The sequence below is a fragment of the Halichoerus grypus genome, chromosome 4 (assembly GCF_964656455.1).
Source record: "Halichoerus grypus chromosome 4, mHalGry1.hap1.1, whole genome shotgun sequence".
Lineage (NCBI taxonomy): Eukaryota > Metazoa > Chordata > Mammalia > Carnivora > Phocidae > Halichoerus > Halichoerus grypus.
This window is the reverse complement of record NC_135715.1, coordinates 61,633,248-61,651,791: the sequence shown is the minus strand read 5'-3', so window position 1 is coordinate 61,651,791 and position 18,544 is coordinate 61,633,248. Positions and strand designations below refer to the sequence as shown.

General features: G+C 41.5%; 1 protein-coding gene, 1 long non-coding RNA gene and 1 other non-coding gene across 3 annotated transcripts in view; 1 reads left to right on the top strand and 2 right to left on the bottom strand.

Annotated features, from left to right (window-relative positions):
• Positions 1-18,544, bottom strand: part of FOXO1 (forkhead box O1) — a 97,144-nt gene that overhangs the window by 27,663 nt on the left and 50,937 nt on the right. The gene's annotated exons all lie outside the window — the stretch shown is intronic.
• LOC144381587 (uncharacterized) overlaps positions 1-18,544 on the bottom strand; it is a 78,889-nt gene that overhangs the window by 11,529 nt on the left and 48,816 nt on the right. The gene's annotated exons all lie outside the window — the stretch shown is intronic.
• Positions 4,876-4,982, top strand: LOC118550001 (U6 spliceosomal RNA). Its single transcript, XR_004924357.1, has one exon. It is a non-coding gene; the product is annotated as a U6 spliceosomal RNA (small nuclear RNA).

The window sequence follows — 18,544 nt, the reverse complement described above, 5'->3', positions numbered from 1 at the left end:
ATTCTAAACAAAGAGACTGGCATGAAATTTACATTTTCTCCCCAATCAAGGCCTTCCCCACCAATGACATGGAATTTTAAAAAGAAAAAAAGAGAAAGACAAAAAACCACTTAAACACAGCATTATTTTTAGAAACAACTTTCATTTCCATTTCAATTTACTTAAAATTTGAAACTTGCTAATAACAGAAATAGTATTTAATTGTCACTAAAACCGGAAGTTGCTGAAAAATAAAATATAGTGTTTCAGAGCAAATTCAAGGATCTGTGTTGTAAAATATTTGGTCTTTGTTACTCTCTCAGCATTCAATTTGTAAAAAGGAAACATGTTCTAGTTTGGTTAATTAACCACTAACATAAGTCAAATAATGAACATTGCTGCCTCCTAAATAAATCAGAATAGATTAACAGAATCCTTTGAATGTATTCGTGTGAGAGCACATTTCAAAGTCAGCCTGGTAACTCTGTCTGGAAGTTCAGAAGAAGAATGTGCTTCTGGATGTCAACAGCAGGAGAGCCTTCAGGAGCCCCATTGTTCCCGTGTGCCGGGAGCTCAGCTGTTCGGAACTGGCATGAGTCAAGACAGGAAGAGATGTCAGACTTCTGGGGCTGGTCACTAGAGCAGGACTGCACAAGGCCCGAAGCAGCAGATGTTTGAGGGGTGCTTGGAAACAGCAATGTGAAGACCTAAGTACTAGGAATTTGAAGAGCTACGGAAGTCTTACTTTTTGGCCATAATTTGCAATCAAGAAGTTTTAGCAGAAGTCTGCAATTTTGTCCTATGGCAACCTCTCTCCTATCTCTCCGGAGTGTTTGTGGCCCTTACCCAACTCCTCCCAATAACAACAGTATTATCTTTCAACCCCTAAGGCATGCCTGAAAACATAACAGAGAGATTCAAAAGCCATCATTTCGGTCCAAGAATGACTATTCCAGCACAATGACAAAGAGAAGCCCACTTAGATAAACAAAAAACCTATTTTCATAAAACAAGGAATTGGATTAGGCTAGTAACATCTAACAACATCTAAGCCAAATGATGCAAACAGAACACCAGGAGAGGAATTTATACCATGACTTAAATGCCACAAACAGGGAAATCCTCTCCTTGCTGAGACTCTTGGGTCCCTTCTTACGTAATGACTCCTGGCAGTTACCGTTCCTAAAATAGCTTTCTTTCCAAAATGCCCATTATCCAAAGGCCCACTCCTTCCAGAGTTAAACTAAAGTTTTAGAGAAGTGTTCATCTGTCAAGGGTGCAGAATGAAAACAGAGATTGCCTTCAGCGTGCTTTCAAGGTGATGCAGATGGGAAGAAGCATCATGTGTAGGGGAAGACACTGAGCAGGTAGCCAAGAAATCCTGCTCTGCCTGGTGTCACTAACCAGCCTGGTGACCTCGGGCATAGCCTTAACCTCTCTGCTACTCAGTCTCCCTCAAGTAAATGGATGGCCTCCAAAGACCCTTCAACTCCTTTAAAAGTCTGTCAGTCTAAAAAAAAAAAAAAAAGGACCCCACTTTAGTAATTCCACCCAGTCTGAGGAAACAGAGGGAGGGACCTAAGAATACTCTAATACTCTGCAGGACAGATACTAACTATTCCCAGTGGTAACCCAGCAAGAACTGAAATATGTCAACTCGGACCCAGAACGAGTCTAAAGACGAACCAAACACCAGCAAAAATCGAGAAAATGCAACAGATAAAGGTTAGCTTTTCATCTCCACAGTATAGGTCACCCAGCAGTCTCCAAGTCCAAAACTTGCCAGGATGGCTCAGACTTGCTGGGAGTAGAAGCACGGTGGGGAAGTAGAGAGACACTGAAATGCCATTTCAGTTTAAGTAACATACCAGGAGCTGTACTGATGCCTTCTGTGCAGCCTTTTTCAAGAAAATCAAATTGCTTGGGGAGGGGAGTGGACTTAATTTAACTAAACATTTCACGAGGCAAATGACAATTTTTCATTTACCATTCCATTTTATATACTGGCCAGCAAAATCCTCTTCTACCTAATATCTACGGTCCTCTTCCTTTTATCCCTTTCTGATTTTTAAGGTGGTAGGTATTGCAAAAAACAATACATACGTTCTGCAAGACCTCTGGAGGTATGCAGCATGACTGATGGATGTAGGATGAGTGGAGGCCAAGAGGACTAGCAGTCTCGAGCTGAAAAGGCAAGAAGTTCACCAGAAGTCCATCGTTTCTACTCTGCAAATCAACTGAGAAATAAAGAGGCCCTTCGAAATAAAAAGGCCCTTCTGCCAACAAGTAAGGAGGAAGGCGGAGCCCTGACAAATCCAAGAGGGAATGCACACTTTGGAAGAGGGCAAGATGGTACTTTGCTGCTGAAGGATGGCACTTTGCTGCTGAAGGATGGCAATGACTTAAGATTATTTCCTAGTGGCTCCCTCCTTCCAGACACATAGCACCAGAACTAGGCCCAGACATGGTCCAGACAGACAGCAGCTCATGGACAAGGCAAGCCCCACAAAAGGAAGAAACCATCAGTGGCAAGGAGCTTCAGCCAAACTGGGCAATTCTGAGCAACCGAAGCTCCAGAGACAACCAGGAATGGAGGGAGGGACTAGTAGGTTAGTGTGCAAGGCAGTCCAAGGCCCAGAAGAGGAATCCCAGTGCTGTCCTTACCCAGCAGGCCAACCAGGTGCCGGGAAGGAAAGAAAGCAGAGTGAAAGCTGACAGAGGAAGCACCCAATGGGGCCCATGAACAGAGAAAGTGTAAAACCATTAAAGGCCAGTCCCTTTGTAATTTTACTGTTTTGTTATTTTTGCCAACCCTTATTTCCTGTGACGCGTGCTGTATTTGATTGGAAAACTGGATGAAAAAGTCAGGAAATAGTTTCTTCTTCCTTAGGGGGCAAGAAGAATTGTAGCTCTCAAGGCCAACCTGAAGAGATACAGAGTCACTACTGAGCGACACCACAGAGTGGACAGCCTCTAAGATGCCCTAAGAATCTCTTGATATTCAGGCCCTATGTCATCTCCTCTCCTCCAGGCACTCAGCTAACCTAGGCCCCAGATTCCTGACCGCACAGAAACTGAAATAATGGTTGTATGTTATTTTAATGTGCTAAGTTTCAGAATATGTTGTTATTCAGCAATTGATGGCAAAAATATCCCATTTCATTGAAGCCTTTTAAGCAAGTGAAATTAGGATTTCCTTAAGTACAAAGCCATCCAACTCAATAGCAGCTACTCTTCTTATCTTTGGGCTCAAAGACTTCATTAGGGTGCAGGATCCTAACAGAATGACATAACGTAGTCAAGAGCTGATGCACTATGTTTTTTCTTAATATTCATTTGTGATAGGGTACCTGAGTGGCACAGTCGGTTACGCATCTGACTCTTGGTTTTGGCTCAGGTCATGATCTCAGGGTCATGGGATCGAGCCCCGCATTAGGCTCCCTGCTCAGTGGGGAGTCTGCCTCTCCCTCTCCAACTGTTTCTCCCCAGCTCATGCGCTCTCTCACTCTCTCAAATACATAAAACCTTAAAAAAAAAAAAGACACTCTCTCCCTCTCTGCCCTTCCCCACCGTTCTCTCACTCGCTCTCTCTCAAATAAATGTATCTTTAAAAACATGTATTTATGGGGCGCCTGGGTGGCTCAGTCGTTAGGCGTCTGCCTTCAGCTCAGGTCATGATCCCAGGATCCTGGGATCGAGCCCCACATCGGGCTCCCTGCTCAGCAGGAGCCTGCTTCTCCCTCTCCCACTGCCCCTGCTTGTGTTCCCTCTCTCGCTGTTTACCTCTCTGTCAAATAAATAAATAAAATCTTTAAAAAAAAAAAAAGTATTTATTTGTGTTGAAGGAATGTATGTATGCGGTTCAAGATTCAAAAGAAGACCTCACCATTTCAGGTATCTGAATAAATGTACCCCAATTAAGGCCAACCTCAAATTCAGGGTTGCCCCCCCCACCCCGCTTTCCTTGCTTAACTTTTTTTTTAGTAGGCGCCACACCCACCATGAAGCCCACCATGGGGCTTGAACTCACAACCCTAAGATTAAGGTATGAGAGCTGAGATCAAGAGTCAGACGCATAACCAACTGAGCCACCCAGGTGCCCCACTTGCTTAACTTTTTCCAAAACACTTATCACCATAATATACTTCACATTATACTTAGCTAATCATTATCTATCTCTCCTGTTGGGATTGTAAACTCCACATGGGTATGAATTTTGCGAGTGTTTTGTACTGCTGGGTCTCCAGCCCCCAGGTCTATGTGTTAATAAGTACACGGTGACTCCATGAATAAAAAGGAGATATGGCGAGAAAAGTCTCTGCATATTCTTGACATGGTCACTGATGTAGGAATTCGTATATGACACTAAATTTAAAATACTTTTCATCCTGGATGTGTTACTTTTTACTTCTTTGAGAGCTCCAAAAGAAACAGGAGTTTTCTACAAAAACATGAATCTTGCCCTGGTGAATCTCAGAATGAAGACATCTGATAATAAAGGCCTTTTCCTTCAATGACTTTTGTGAAATTCTACTTTTGATAAGAGGTTCCAAAGCACATTTTTTTTTAAAAATTTTATTTATTTATTTGACAGAGAGAGAAAGAGAGCGAGCAGGGGGAGCGGCAAGCAGAGGGAAAGGGAGAAGCAGGCTCCCCGCAGAGCAGAGTCAGACGCAAGGCTCGATCCCAGTACTCTGGGATCATGACCCGAGCCGAAGGCAGATGCCTAAGTGACTGAGCCACCCAGGTGCCCCCTTCAATGCATATTTTACCTTAAGTCAAAATCATTACAGATATTTCGAAGAGTGGCTGCATCATCTTTCCAATCATTGTATTGTTTAAGTCTTCTACGGGGAAAAAAACTTTAAAATTTCAAGTAACAAGAGAGGTTATACTCTACTTGTTTCAGCAGTACATATACTAATATTGGAACGATACAGAGAAGATTAGCATGACCCCTGTGCAAGGATAAAACACAAATTCATGAAGTGTTCCCTATTTGGGAGAAGGTACAATTTATAGTAAATTAAATGCACAGATATTAAGAGACGGTTGAGTTTGACAATTGCATACCCCGTGGACCACCAGCCCAATCAAGAAGAAGACACTTCTATCACTCCTGAACGTTTCCTTGTGTTCTTTTCCAGTTGATCCAGCATTATTCAGACACCTGAAATGGTGAGGTCTTCTGGTCCTCCAACAATGGCAGCTTCTATTACGATTTTTATTCACCATAGTTTATTTTCACAGTTCTGGCACTGCACATAAATGGTCATATTTTAAAAAATTAAAAAAACAAAAAACAAAAAAAAACAGGGCTAGCAACACTAAAAAACAAAACAAAACCCAAGAGGCCGTGCGTACCACTGTGGTATGGCCGGTGTTACTCAATCTCTCTTACTCCTCATACTGTCCCCACAACCTGCTGGTTGGGTATCTCCTGGGGAATGCACATAACTTAAAACTATAGCGAAGACGACTCAAAATTCTTGGTTGCTATAGGTCAATAAATAAGTTAACACTTTGCAAGTAGATTAAATGAAATAAATGATTAGGCTTGCTGAATGCTCGCAGACTGACATCTTCATCCAATAACACCATGTACATATTACTCTTCCAAGCTGGGGACATCATAATGTGCAATGCCCATCTCATTTAAACCTCATGCTACTCTCACCTCCTCCTCCAACCGCTCTCAGATGACTCAACACCAGACAAATTAATTTGAGAACCTGTGTACCTGGTCCTCCGTGGGGGGGTAGGGGGAACTATCAAAACTCAGGATACAGAGAAAGTTGCTTCCTGTCTGCAATTTGCTTAGTGAATCAGGCCTACAGTAGCTTTCAGGGAGTTATCTTAAATTCTGAAAAGCAACAGATCAATCCATATTTCAAAGATCCAGAACAAAGAACGTTCGCTTTTTGAACAGCAGTGAATGCAAGGCAGAAGAAAGGCTGACAGAAGGATGCCTAGGTTTCTACATGCCTCAGGGACATTTTCTGAATAGCTCCAATTCAACGACTAGAACTGTAACATCAGCTGAGCTCTGCCTTGGATGTGAGCTCCTGAAGGACCAACACTACGTCTTACCCTTGTTTGTCCTTCTGCAGGACTTAGCAGAGTCAGGAAACCAAACTTTCCATCACCAGAAAGAATCTACAAGTTACTCTCTCTTGTTGCCAGTTTCAGTAACCCCAATTCCCATTTTCCCGTCCCTTTTCTTACTTTACAGTGATGGTGCACCCCTACTGTCCTGCCATGAAATATTAAAGGAGTATATAGGGGGCATTTCTGGGTCTCCCATTATTAAACATAATTAAAAGGTACATAGCTTATGATAGTACCTATCTAATTAAGCAATAATTTCACAGCCTACACAACAATTACGTATATAAAACTGAACACTGCTAAAGTACCAACTATGCCTCAAGAATAGAAGGAAGCATTTTGAATAAGACTATTTAAAATCTAAGACTGAAGGAGGAGGAGTACGGAATCTCGAGTCACACATATAATACAGTAATTAGAAAACAGTTCACTTCCAGGGTCTTAAGTGCCACTTTACAATCATTCCAAGATGTTACTGTTTTCTCCTTATGTAATGTTAAAAAAAGCTTAGCAAGATAATTATACATGTTGTAAAGAAAAGCTTTTACCACTGCAGAGTGTGCTTAAAAAATATTTTAAGTTTGAGGCATCTGGGTGGCTCAGTCGGTTAAGCATCCAACTCTTGATTTCAGCTCAGGTCATTGTTCAGGGTCCTTGGATCGAGCCCCATGGGGCTGGCTCTGCGCTGGGCATGGAGCCTGCTTAAGATTCTCTCTTTCTCTCTCTCCCCCTGCCCTTCCCCCCATCTTAAAAAATATTTCAAGTTCAAATTTGAACCCTGGTAGTAAGTATATACAAACTACTGGACATTCTGACCTATGAGCTGGTTCTATTTATACCACAAGAAAAGGGAAATTTTAGTTTTTTGTTATTTGCTTTTTTTCCCCCAAAATTTATTATATAAAGAATCCTCTGGCTTCCAGTAAAATCTACCGCAACATAACAAAAATTCAGGCCTTTGGATCCTTCTGACATCCTTCTTTACTCCTTAATTAGATGTTTCATTGGCTTTCAAGTGAAACTCAACTACTGGCTCTGAGATCATTTACATTTACTTAGACATTTTAAGCCGCCCTGTCACCATTATAGAGCACTGCTTAATGAGGTCCCCTTACACAATGGCTGGCTTGACAACAACCCACAGTTAATACTAAAATGATCCAAGATTTGCTACTTTTTCTGAATTTAAAAAACTTAGCCTCCTCCCTAAAAATAGGAGGGGGAGAGGTATTATTTCATAAAGGGTGCTTCTACTTGAAGCACTTCCAAGAGAACTGTATAATCAAGTGGAGACTTAATATGAATTCAAATAAATTCACAAGTTCAACTCTCAGTCCTTGAACATGGAATCTCCCTCCTCCTTGACAGTGCACAAAAACCACACACTGATCACTTCTAGGCTATTCTGGAGTTTGTGTGTGAGAGCAGAAAGAGCCTAGAAGGCAGGGCAGCAGGGGTGGAGAAGGAAGAAAAGAGAAGAAAGAAGAGGTGGCAGAAGCTTGGGCAGAAGTGGCCGCGGGTCATGAAGAGCTGGCTGGAGAGGGTAAAAATGAGGCTCTCCAGAGTGTAGGAATCCCAACACCTTCATTTTGGGGGTGAGGAAACAGAGGCCATGGTCACAAAGCCAGCAAGTGACAGGAGTCAGGCCCAGGTCACCTGCTGAGAGGGCAGGATGCAGAGACAATAAATGAAGAGATAGAACAGCTTTCTTCTCGCCTCACACTCCCCTCTAAGGAAGAGCACAAGAGGGAGGCAGGAGAAAAGGTGTGCAGCTCAGGAGGAGCCACCTGGCTGTGACGACTGGTTAATGGGCTTCTCTCTTCAGTGCGATCGACATGAGATATTATGTTTGTAACTTGGTTGAGATTCGTATACTCTCAAGAGGCCAAGATTAACTCCTCTCCCCCAAATAAAGGAACACCCCACTAGCTTTGCATTACAAGCGGAATATAAAGACAGTATAGAAAAACTGAGACGGATTAAAAAGTTTAATAAATAATTCACACTTTGCTAGAAATGGCAAGATGCCCCTTGATGCTAAACAGCCAAACCTGACTTTCTATTCCTTAGGGCCTGGCTCTAAAATATAAAATTTTATACTTGAAATGAGCTTTGTAGAGAAGAAAAAAACTTCCATTCAATAAGCCTAACTATTAACTTGGAGGGGGTTGAGTACCATAAAAACCAGTGCGTCTCATACTTGAAATGCACAGGAATCACCTAGGATCTTGTCAAAAGGCAGATTCTGATTCAGTATGCCTGGGACCAAGACTGAGATTCTAACAAGCTCCCTGGTGATGCTGATGCCATCAACCCCACCCATGAACCACACTTTAAGTATCAAGGCCATAAAAAACATGAGGTATGAAAGTCACATTTCAAGGTATGTTTATTTCACAACTTGGTCTGCTAGCTACAATACAGTGACATTTGAGTTCTTCTCCTTCTGGTGATTGACAGGCTCTGTAGAAATATGAACATAATTTTGGGGGGGGAGGGGAGGAAGGAGTTTAAGTCCAATTAAGTATAAAAGCATTGTGATTATCTAATACAACAGAATTTACTCTGGGCTCAGTGAGGAATAGCATAGTCTATGTGTTTTTTCATACAACAAAGGACAGTAAAGGTTGATAGTTATGGAATCTGATTTAATTCCTCCTGAGGGGCCAAATGGACCCAGTGTTCATTTGCACGAAAGCTCATCTTTCCTTACCGAAAAGAAAATTAACGCCCATTTGCTCTCAAATGCGCACTGCGTTGTTTTCCAGGAGTACTGAGGCTTTCATTCTGACAGCCCACTGGAAAGCCTGGGCCAAGACAATGGAGCTGGGTTGTTCTAATCCAGGTACAAAATTAGTAGTAGTATTACCATTTCTATCCATGGTCTCATGTGCCTTAGTGAAAACGTAAGCCTTCTGAAGACTACCTTAAAGTCTTTGTGGGCTAACCCATATTTGAGGAATAAAATTTTAAAACCTAGCCTTAGGAAGCAATGTGGCTTTCTTTAGAAATCTTTACTCAAATGTGTGCCAGTTACTAGTTATACGACCTTAGGTAAATTACTTAACCTTTCTGTTTCCTCCACTATAAAATGAGGACAATAGCCACCTAAGGTTCCAGTAAGATCATGTACTTTGAGCTCTTTAGCAGCTCAGTGGTTGGCCCAGTGGGGTTCAAGGGCAGGATTATCACTGTTACGGTCAGGGCCACCTTCTCCAACTGAGCCAACCAATCCCAATTCGCATGGTGCTAAATACAATCCCTGCTAGGCTCTGTTCTCAGCCGGCTTACATTCCAAGCCAGCAACACATGTAAGTCACACCCACTTTTTAAACACAACATAATTCTTGATTTCTGTGTAATCATCAAGCACTAAGGTATTCAGGAAAGAAAGTCTGCAATACGTACAACCGTTCTCTTCACTGTCCCCAATGCCATCTCATCACTCACTAATCCTTCCCTGTCTTCCCTCAAGTTAGCCTCAGTCTGTCTGAAGACAGCACAGCATCCCAAAGGACTCCCCCAGCAGGGTGTAAGCAGGAATGGGCTGCTTTTTTTCTGCCAGTTTAGTACTGATCACGTGGGCAGGACTATTTACACAAAGCAAAACCCTGGAAGACCATTATTTACATATGTGTGTGTGTGTGATTAATACTTTAAGGTCCATAGTCTTCAATACATATTATCTCAATCAATCCCAACAATAACCCTGTGTATTTGGGATCACTCTTCTTATTACTACAGATAAAATCTCACAGAGTTTAATACAAGAGACAAGTTCATGGCCACCCAGCCTTCCTGTGCGTTCTCTTAGTCTATAAGAGATCTCCCCAGTAAGAAGGTGGCAGGGAGGTGAATCATCTTTGTTATTGGAACCATCTACATAATTCAATTACATTCGATTCTGACAGAGACCACTGGAGCCCACTTTTATCAGTGTGAGCTGCACCCCTCTAAGTTATCAGGGTGTAAACCACAGCCCACCACCTGGAGGCCCTTAATCATAGTTTTAAACAAGGTCTCCTGGGCGCCTGGGTGGCTCAGTAGGTTAATCATCTGCCTTCCACTCAGGTCATGATCCTGGAGTCTTGGCTCAGCAGGGAGCCTACTTCTCCCACTGCGCTTCCCTCTGCTTGTGCTCTCCGTCTCTGTCAAATAAATAAAATCTTTTTTAAAAAAAATTTAAACAAGGTCTCCTGTGTCAGAATGAAAATGGCAACGCCGCATCAAGGTTGAAGCCAAAACCCTGCCTTTTGCCCTCGGTAATGGGTCCTGCCCTATAAAGAACCTTCCCTTGAGCTTGCGTTGGTCCCTTCTGCCAATTCAGGGCCGGAAAGCAGCAGCAAGCCTTGGAGCACTCACATGCCTCCTGAGGATGGCAGAGGACCCTGTTCACCAGTGTGAAATCTCTCTCTCCCCCTCTCCTCCCACCCCCTCTGCCCACACACCCTTCTTGTGCTCAAAGGGCCTTTTCAAAGGTATTAGAGGTGTGCTACAAAATCTTCATTAAGTAATTTAATAATGCGTGCGTGTACTTCAGTCCCAAACAGAAAGGAATGTGCCCAGGAGCCAGCAGGCAAGGCGCATTCTTCCTGTTGCCCTGAAACTGCAGGCAGCCCAGTAGCGGGCTGGCGGGCGCTGCTCCGGGGACAAGCCCTCTGACAGCACTGCTCTCCCAACATCAAAGGGCTGGACCTCATCTTCCATTTGTAACCTGGGTTTTTCTCAGTCTCAAATCATAGCCTGACAGATGTTAAAGGCTGACAGGGTATAAAATCATCCTCTACTGAGTCAAGAATATGACAAGCAAGACGGAGCAACGGAATAAAGGAGGTCCCAGTTCAGAGAAGGGGAACGGAAATCTACCCGCAGTGAGCGGGAGAACATGAAGTAGTGAAAATGGCTCTTTAAATGGCATACCGCACAGTGGTGGTTATTTTGTCAAGTACTGTTCATGGAATATGGTGACAAATGGGGAAGGACTGTGTCTTGCCAGTGGTATTTAGTTCAGTTTTTCTGGTTTTTTATTTTACTTTATTTTTAAGGAGGGGCAGTCACAAGAGATTCCAAGTTATTTTTAAATTTCTTTCCCTAAATATTCTGATTGAATTCATGATCCTTTCAACGAATACAACATTATTTTCAAGAAGGAACAAAAACAAATTAATGAAATAAGCCAGTCTGGCCCACTAGCATGAAAAAAAAAAATCACATAACACTGAAACTTTAGAAGAAGAGTCAGTACTTTCTTGAATGGATTCTTTCGGGAATATTTACACATAAAATATGGCTCACACGGTCACTATCCACCCAAACTGGTGAAGCAGTTTTTATGAACTAAGTTGTTCTTGCTTTGCCCTCCGTAATGTCACTCATTCTGTGCTACTCCAAGTGTGGTTCAGGGACCCACAGCAGCACCTGAAAGCTGGTTGCAAATGCAGGACCTTAGGCTTCACCCCAGACCTAAGGAGTCAGAACCTACATTTGTACAAGATCCCCAGGGGATTCATACACACATTAAAGTTTGTTAACCACCATTTTGCAAGACATTATTTAAAAATCATTTAAGCCCATTTTAACAGCTCTGCTAAGAAAGTCTTCCCTACACTGAGATGTAATATGCCTTCCCCTAAGTCCCATTTATGGATGCTTCCCTAGTAACAAGAATACTCAGGGAAATAACTCTAAAGTTAAGCTTGTGTAAAATACTTTTAAAACAAACTCAAAATTCTTCTTTTGATGTGTGCAATGTTTTGGGGGGAAAAGAAACATTAAAACTATTACAAGCTTTCCGTAACACCACACTTGCCACTATTTCTATTGACGATCAAAAAGTGTACACTAAAAAATGCAAGCAGGTATCCACATTAAATCAACAATATCAACTGAGCAATAAACATGGCAATAAAAAATTCAAGTGAAGAACGGAATACAAGAAAAGCTCTTCAAGGTCAAATTATTTGCAAATTAGTCTTGTTGGGGAAATCTGTTCCATAATTCAGAAGGAGAAAGACAACTGTTCAACTGCAGCATGGGGATGATTTTTCCCAACATGCCAGTCTCTATGCTCGGCATTTTAAACACATTATCGAATTTAAGCCTATCACAGCCCACAGAAGGTGGGCACTGTTTTAGTCTATGTTTTATTAAGGTTTAATTTACATCAAACCAAGAGCTGATATCTGCTGTGTATGGCTATACGAATTTTTACATTTGTTTATCCCCATGTCACCACCCCCCACCGCTGAATCATTTCCAGAACCCTAGCAGGAGGCTCTCTTATGCCCCACCCAGTCAGCAGCCCCTTCCCCACCACTATTCTGACTTCCACCACATACACTAGAGTTTTGCTTGTTTACGGAAATTCATACAAACCGAATTGTGCAGAATGTACCTTTTCTTCCACTGAATAGTTCCAGATGGATCAGCGTGGACAGGGAAAAGGGCAGGTCCTGCTGGGAGTGGAGAATGAGTAAAACAACTATAGGAGGCAGGAGAGTGTCTTACTGTATGGAAGGTGGACTGGTAGAGGAGTCTGTAGGAAAGGAAGCTGTAAAGATGGGCCTTTCAGATGGTGAGTGGCCTGGAACGCCAGCAGAGAGTGTCTGAAGGTGTTTGAGATAAAGGATATAATTAAAGTGACATGTCAAGAAATCTGCTGTGGTAGCCTGTCCAGGGTAGAGTGAGGAAAAAGGAAACTGGAGGCAGCAAGCCCAATGTAGAGGTCCAAATAGGAGATGGTGAGTGCCACAGGGAAGGAGAGAGGCAAAACCCCAAGGAGTTTCATCCTGACACTTGACAGAGGAAGCTGGAATTGATGGGAGGAGTTTTCCATAGCTCTAGAATGAGACTCTTGAGAGAATGGTGGTGAATGCTATTCAAAATATAATGTAGGCGGTAGGGGAAAGTGGTTTTAGGGAGGAAGGTGAGTTTAACACCATGTGGTCACCAGCTGGCTGAAAATTAGACTAAAGCTCGGAGAAAGATGTAGAGAGGTAGATACTGGAGAATACGGGCGGTGAACAAGACAGCAAGAACTAAATGGGTCTCCAGAAACCGTGTGTTTGTTCTCACCTAGCCGAACCCAGTGAGAACAGAAACCACAGGACTGAACCCTGGGGAACCCTTACTCAGAATGCAAAAAAGGGCCGAGGATAGGATAGGAGTTGGATAAAAAACAAAAGATCGGAGCATAATTTAGCAACAATTCCTGCAATAAGCATTCAATTTAAAGACACTTTTTCTCAAGTACAACCACTGTAAACGCTGAAACAGGTTCTCCAAGAAAACACAAGGTACTTCAGAAGCTTCATTAACCCTTTCTAGCATCTTCAAGGTATTACTTTGCAAATTACTGTCTGGGTATGCTAAACTTAGTAAATTATTGTTTGGGTAGACTAAATAGCAGCCCAGTACTCCGAAAGAGTTAATGGAGCTTCCAAACTGTCTAATTTACTCCTAAGGTACTTTTCATATTCAAGACTCTAGCTCAATTTGCACATCACCAATGATGATTAAAAGGCAATCCACGAAACTAAGCATTCAAATTTCTGACCAAATCAGATCTAACAGATCCAATATTTTATTTAGACTCCCTAATCATAACAAATTCTAGATGATTAACAACCAATCAACAGTGATACTTCCTCAAGAAATCCACTACAAATAAAAACTGAAGGGAAAATCTGAGATCAATACCTGCATAGGAACAATGTCTGAAAACATGAGCCTAAGCCATGTCCAGACTGTGTATAAAATTATCCCACAGGCACAGACTATTAAGTCAATCCCCCTCTGTTTGCCTGCTCTGCATTCATCTCCCCCTTCACAGACTATAACTTCTACCAGATGACAAATGATAAATTGGGTTTGCTAAAGCCCAGCCTTTAGGAGATATTAAATAAGAATCCCTACGATGAGGCATGCTTCTTTTCTCTAAATGAGGACAATAGATAATATGAAAAGAGTAATTTAGCTGTTGACTTGAAGCTAATTTTTATCTGCTCGAGCCACTTCCAGTTATGCTGCCAATGATATTTTACATTATTCCCTGAATGAACTTACTCTATTAATCAAAAGCAAGTTGGCAAGTTTTATACACAGCATTAAGCAGTGATTTTTAAAACATAATGCACAGAAAGCGGAAGCATTGCTAAAACATTCAGATGTTTCATTAAAGAAATAAAGCACTCTCCCATTTTTCAAATTTTCTTTAATGATCACATTTTTAAAATTATAAATACAAATGTAAAGCCAAATTAGTTCTCAAGTCTCCAAGTAAATCTGAACAAATGAATCTTCTGAACCGCCCAATACATTAAACACGATACTTCACTGTAACCCCATTTCAGAATTCTTATTACAATTTTCAGTGGTTAAATGGCTTTTTTTGGTCAGACTGGCACTTTTGGGCACACGTTTTATAAGATGTTACTCTTGCTATGCTGTTCTTTTGAAAAAGATAAAGCAATAACTAAGTATCTTTGTACAAGCACAGTTTTTATCATTAACATCTTGACTTGAGGGGCACCTGGGTGGCTGTTGGTTAAGCATCTGCCTTAGGCTCAGGTCATGACCCCAGGGTCCTGGGATTGAGCCCTGCATCCCCGTGGTAGATTCCCTGCTCAGCGGGGAGTCTGCTTCTCCTTCTCCCTCTCCTCCACCACCTGTGCGTGTGCACTCTCTCTCTCTCTCTCAAATGAATAAAAAATCTTTTAAAAAAATCTTGACTTGATAAATACCTTGAAATGGATATACCATCAAAGATCCTCAGTTCAGACTGGTTATGTAATCCAAAAACAAACTGTAAGATTTATGGTTGAAAAATAAGGTGGGTGCCTGGCTGGCTCAGTCCATAGAGCATGTGACTCCTGATCTCAGGGTTATGAATTCAAGTACCACATGGGGTGCACAGATTACTTAAAAATAAAATCTTTAAAAAAAAAAAAAAGTAACTGGAATTCTATGGAAGTACATTTTTTTTTAAGATTTTATTTATTTATTTGTCAGAGACAGAGAAAGCGCACAAGCAGGGGGAACAGCAGACTCCCCACTGAGCAGGGAGCCCGATGCGGGACTCGATCCCAGGACCCTGAGATCATGACCTGAGCCGAAGGCAGACGCTTAACCAACTGAGCCACCCAGGCGTCCCTGGAAGTACATATGTTGTTAATGAAATTATATAACTCTCCGAGCAAAGGGGCATTGGTTGAAATCACACACAAAAAAATTCATGTAAACTTTCACAAAAGACAAGCATTCTGGTTTTCTCTTTATTTTCAGTGCCATCATCATAGGAACAAATTAAATTTGTTAAACTTTTTTAAACTAGCTACAGACTTAACCAACCTACATCTTGGCTGTAGGTTATGCGTCCTCTCCTTAACTTTGTGAAGGTGAATCTGAGTGAAGGAACTGGGAAGCGACCAACCAAGAGACAGTGGATCTATTCTCTGGTATTGAAACTAGTCATCCGCAAAAAAATTAGGCCTGCTGTACAATTGAGAAATTCTCAAAAGAAACAGGTACATAAGATTAAAAGAAAAGCTCTCAAAGGAAATATGAAAAACCCTTTTTCTCCCCAGTCTCACTTATGAGGACAAGAAAAAATTTTTAAGTTCAAAGCATAAAACTCATTAATACAAATCCCTTGGCGTTCAATGAGAAGAACATGGGAAGATGCATAATCAGTGTACATGTTTAATGTAAAAGAGAATGAAATTCACAGAAACAATATAAAAGAAATATTTCAAATACCAATGGAGAGTTATTTATCTTCAAGTGGTACTACAGTTTTCTTTTAATGCCCATGTTTTTCTAGACAAAATCATTTAGAGGGGCATCTGGCTGCCTCAGTTGATAGAGCATGAGACTTGATCTTGGGGTTGTGAGTTCAAGCCCCACGTTGGTCCTAGAGCTTATTTAAAAAATAAAAATAAAAATAGGGCGCCTGGAGGGCTCAGTCAGTTAAGCAACTGCCTTCAGCTCAGGTCATGATCCCAGGGTCCTGGGATCAAGTCCCACATTGGGCTCCCTGCTCAGTGGGTAGTTTTCATCTTCCTCTCCCTCTGCCCCTCCCCCTGCTCATGGGCGTGAGTGCTCTCTCTCTCAAATAAATAAAATCTTTTTTAAAAATAAAAATAAATCATTTAGAATTTTTAAAAAACTGTTATTTTAATTTTATCCCAATACAATGCATCCTATCTAGCAGGCATGATTTACCATCTTGGCCACTAACTGCCAATCATTTTAAGGCTTTTCCAGGATTTGTGCCAGAGATTAACAACATATCCTTTTAGCTGACACATGTAACGATGGTCCCAAATGCAATACAAGACAACAACATACTACCAACTACCAAACCATACTACCAAGCTCATCAACTTGATAAGCACAATTTTCTGCATGTTACTCACACTACCATAAAATCAGCACAGAGTTCAAGGTCCCAATCTAGAGGCCATTTTGTGTGGGATGAGTAAGGGATGAATGTGAACACAACACACACTCAACTCACCCATTCACTGCCTTAGTCACTCAACAGCTAGACCACCGTTAGGGCCATCTCCTTAGCCGTTTTAACTGAAGGCACCGGTAATAATCTTTCAAGTCTCTTTCAACTTCTTACTACGCCTATGCCTTCTATTTATATTTTACTTCTCTCAGCACACACTTAAAAGATAAATCTACCATTTCAATACATGGTGATAAGGAGAAACAAGACATATCACAAAGTAGGTTAGATGTGGCTTTTTGGTAGTTTGTGTTCTTTTTTTTTTTTTTTTAAGATTATTTATTTCAGAGAGAGAAAGAGAGGACAAGAATGCACAAGCAGAGGGAGAATCTCAAGTAGACTCCCTGCTGACAGCGGAGCCCAATTTGGGGCTTGATCTCATGACCCTGAGATCATGACCTGAGCTGAACCAAAAGTCAGACGCTCAACCCACTGAGCCACACAGGCATCCCAGTAGTCGTTAACGTCTTAGTAACACTGACCGTTAGGTCAAAACATGTTTGTTATCCAATCGAATCCAAACACGATCAAAACCCTAGCTGGTCAATTAATCCAAAAAAAAAAAAGACAGTACAGAATTTTTTTTAATGATATACAGGATTTAAACATTTACCTTAAAACTATGCATGTAAAAGTGTTTTGCTAAAGTAAAAAACCTTTCCTTTGAGGCAAGGTCCTATGGTTGGATTTCCAGTCTTTCTTATCAATCCACAATGCATTGTCACCAAATACTTACATTTTTTATTTCTCTAAAGTGGAGAAGGAATCTGCCCATAGCATAGCAATCCAACTACAGAATTCTTCATGCTTTCCCCCTAATCTTTTATAGGGTCTGATTACACCTAATCTATCAGCAACTTAAGTCTTCCCAAAATGTTCACTTAGTTTTCCTAAAAACAATTATTTCATTCATATTTAAGGGGTTCATTTAATAGTTAATTTTTATTAATTGGGAAAACAAGTACAACTGCACAAACATGTCTGAAAAAGCACAACCAAATTCCAAGAGAAAGACAACTAACGTAGTGCACCAGAGGGTAGCTCAAGCAGTCAGATACCACATTCAATGAGTCAGGGGTTTTATGAAGGGAATGGAGAGCGTGGGTTAAGGCGCCTGCTGGCGAAGTGAAGGTCCAACTGGGAGAGCTTCTACTGTAGATGCTGGTGTTACCACCAAGACACACCCTAAACACTTTTGTGCCAAACAGGGGTAAAGATGTTTTGTTTTTTTAATGTTTGATTTAGGTTGTTTTTTTTTTTTAAGATTTTATTTATTTGACAGAGAGAGACACACAACGAGAGAGGGAACACAAGCAGGGGGAGTGGGAGAGGGAGAAGCAGGTTTCCCGCGGAGCAGGGAGCCCGATGCGGGGCTCGATCCCAGGACCCTGGGATCATGACCTGAGTCGAAGGCAAACGCTTAATGACTGAGCCACCCAGGCGCCCCTGATTTAGGTTTAAAGTGATAGAACTAGCCTGAATTGTTTCAAGTTTGATACTTGCCACCCAAGAAGCACTTATATTAACACTTTAAGTGTATAAGAGTTGCATGTTACTTGTTCCTGCAAGTCCATCTTCTGGAAAATCTGAAGAGTGGTAATTGTATATATGTATGTGCATGTATGTACATGCTAGTTAATGTGCACCTATGACCACATGTAACTCCCAATTATTTCATAATTACCTTGAGGCCAGATATATTTTTTTTAATTCTCCTAAGGTTTGGAATACATAGTATTTTCTGTAGGTGGTTCTCTTTGCATGTTCATCTTCCTATGTGTTCTACATACCTATATTAGAATTGATTCAGATGCTTTCACCCCGGTGTCAGACTGGTACCAGACAAGGACACCAAGCCACCAGCATGAACGAAAGGAGAGACACATAACCTATACTGCAGATGACTGAAAGATGATGCTACCTAATCATCACAAGCCCTTTCCT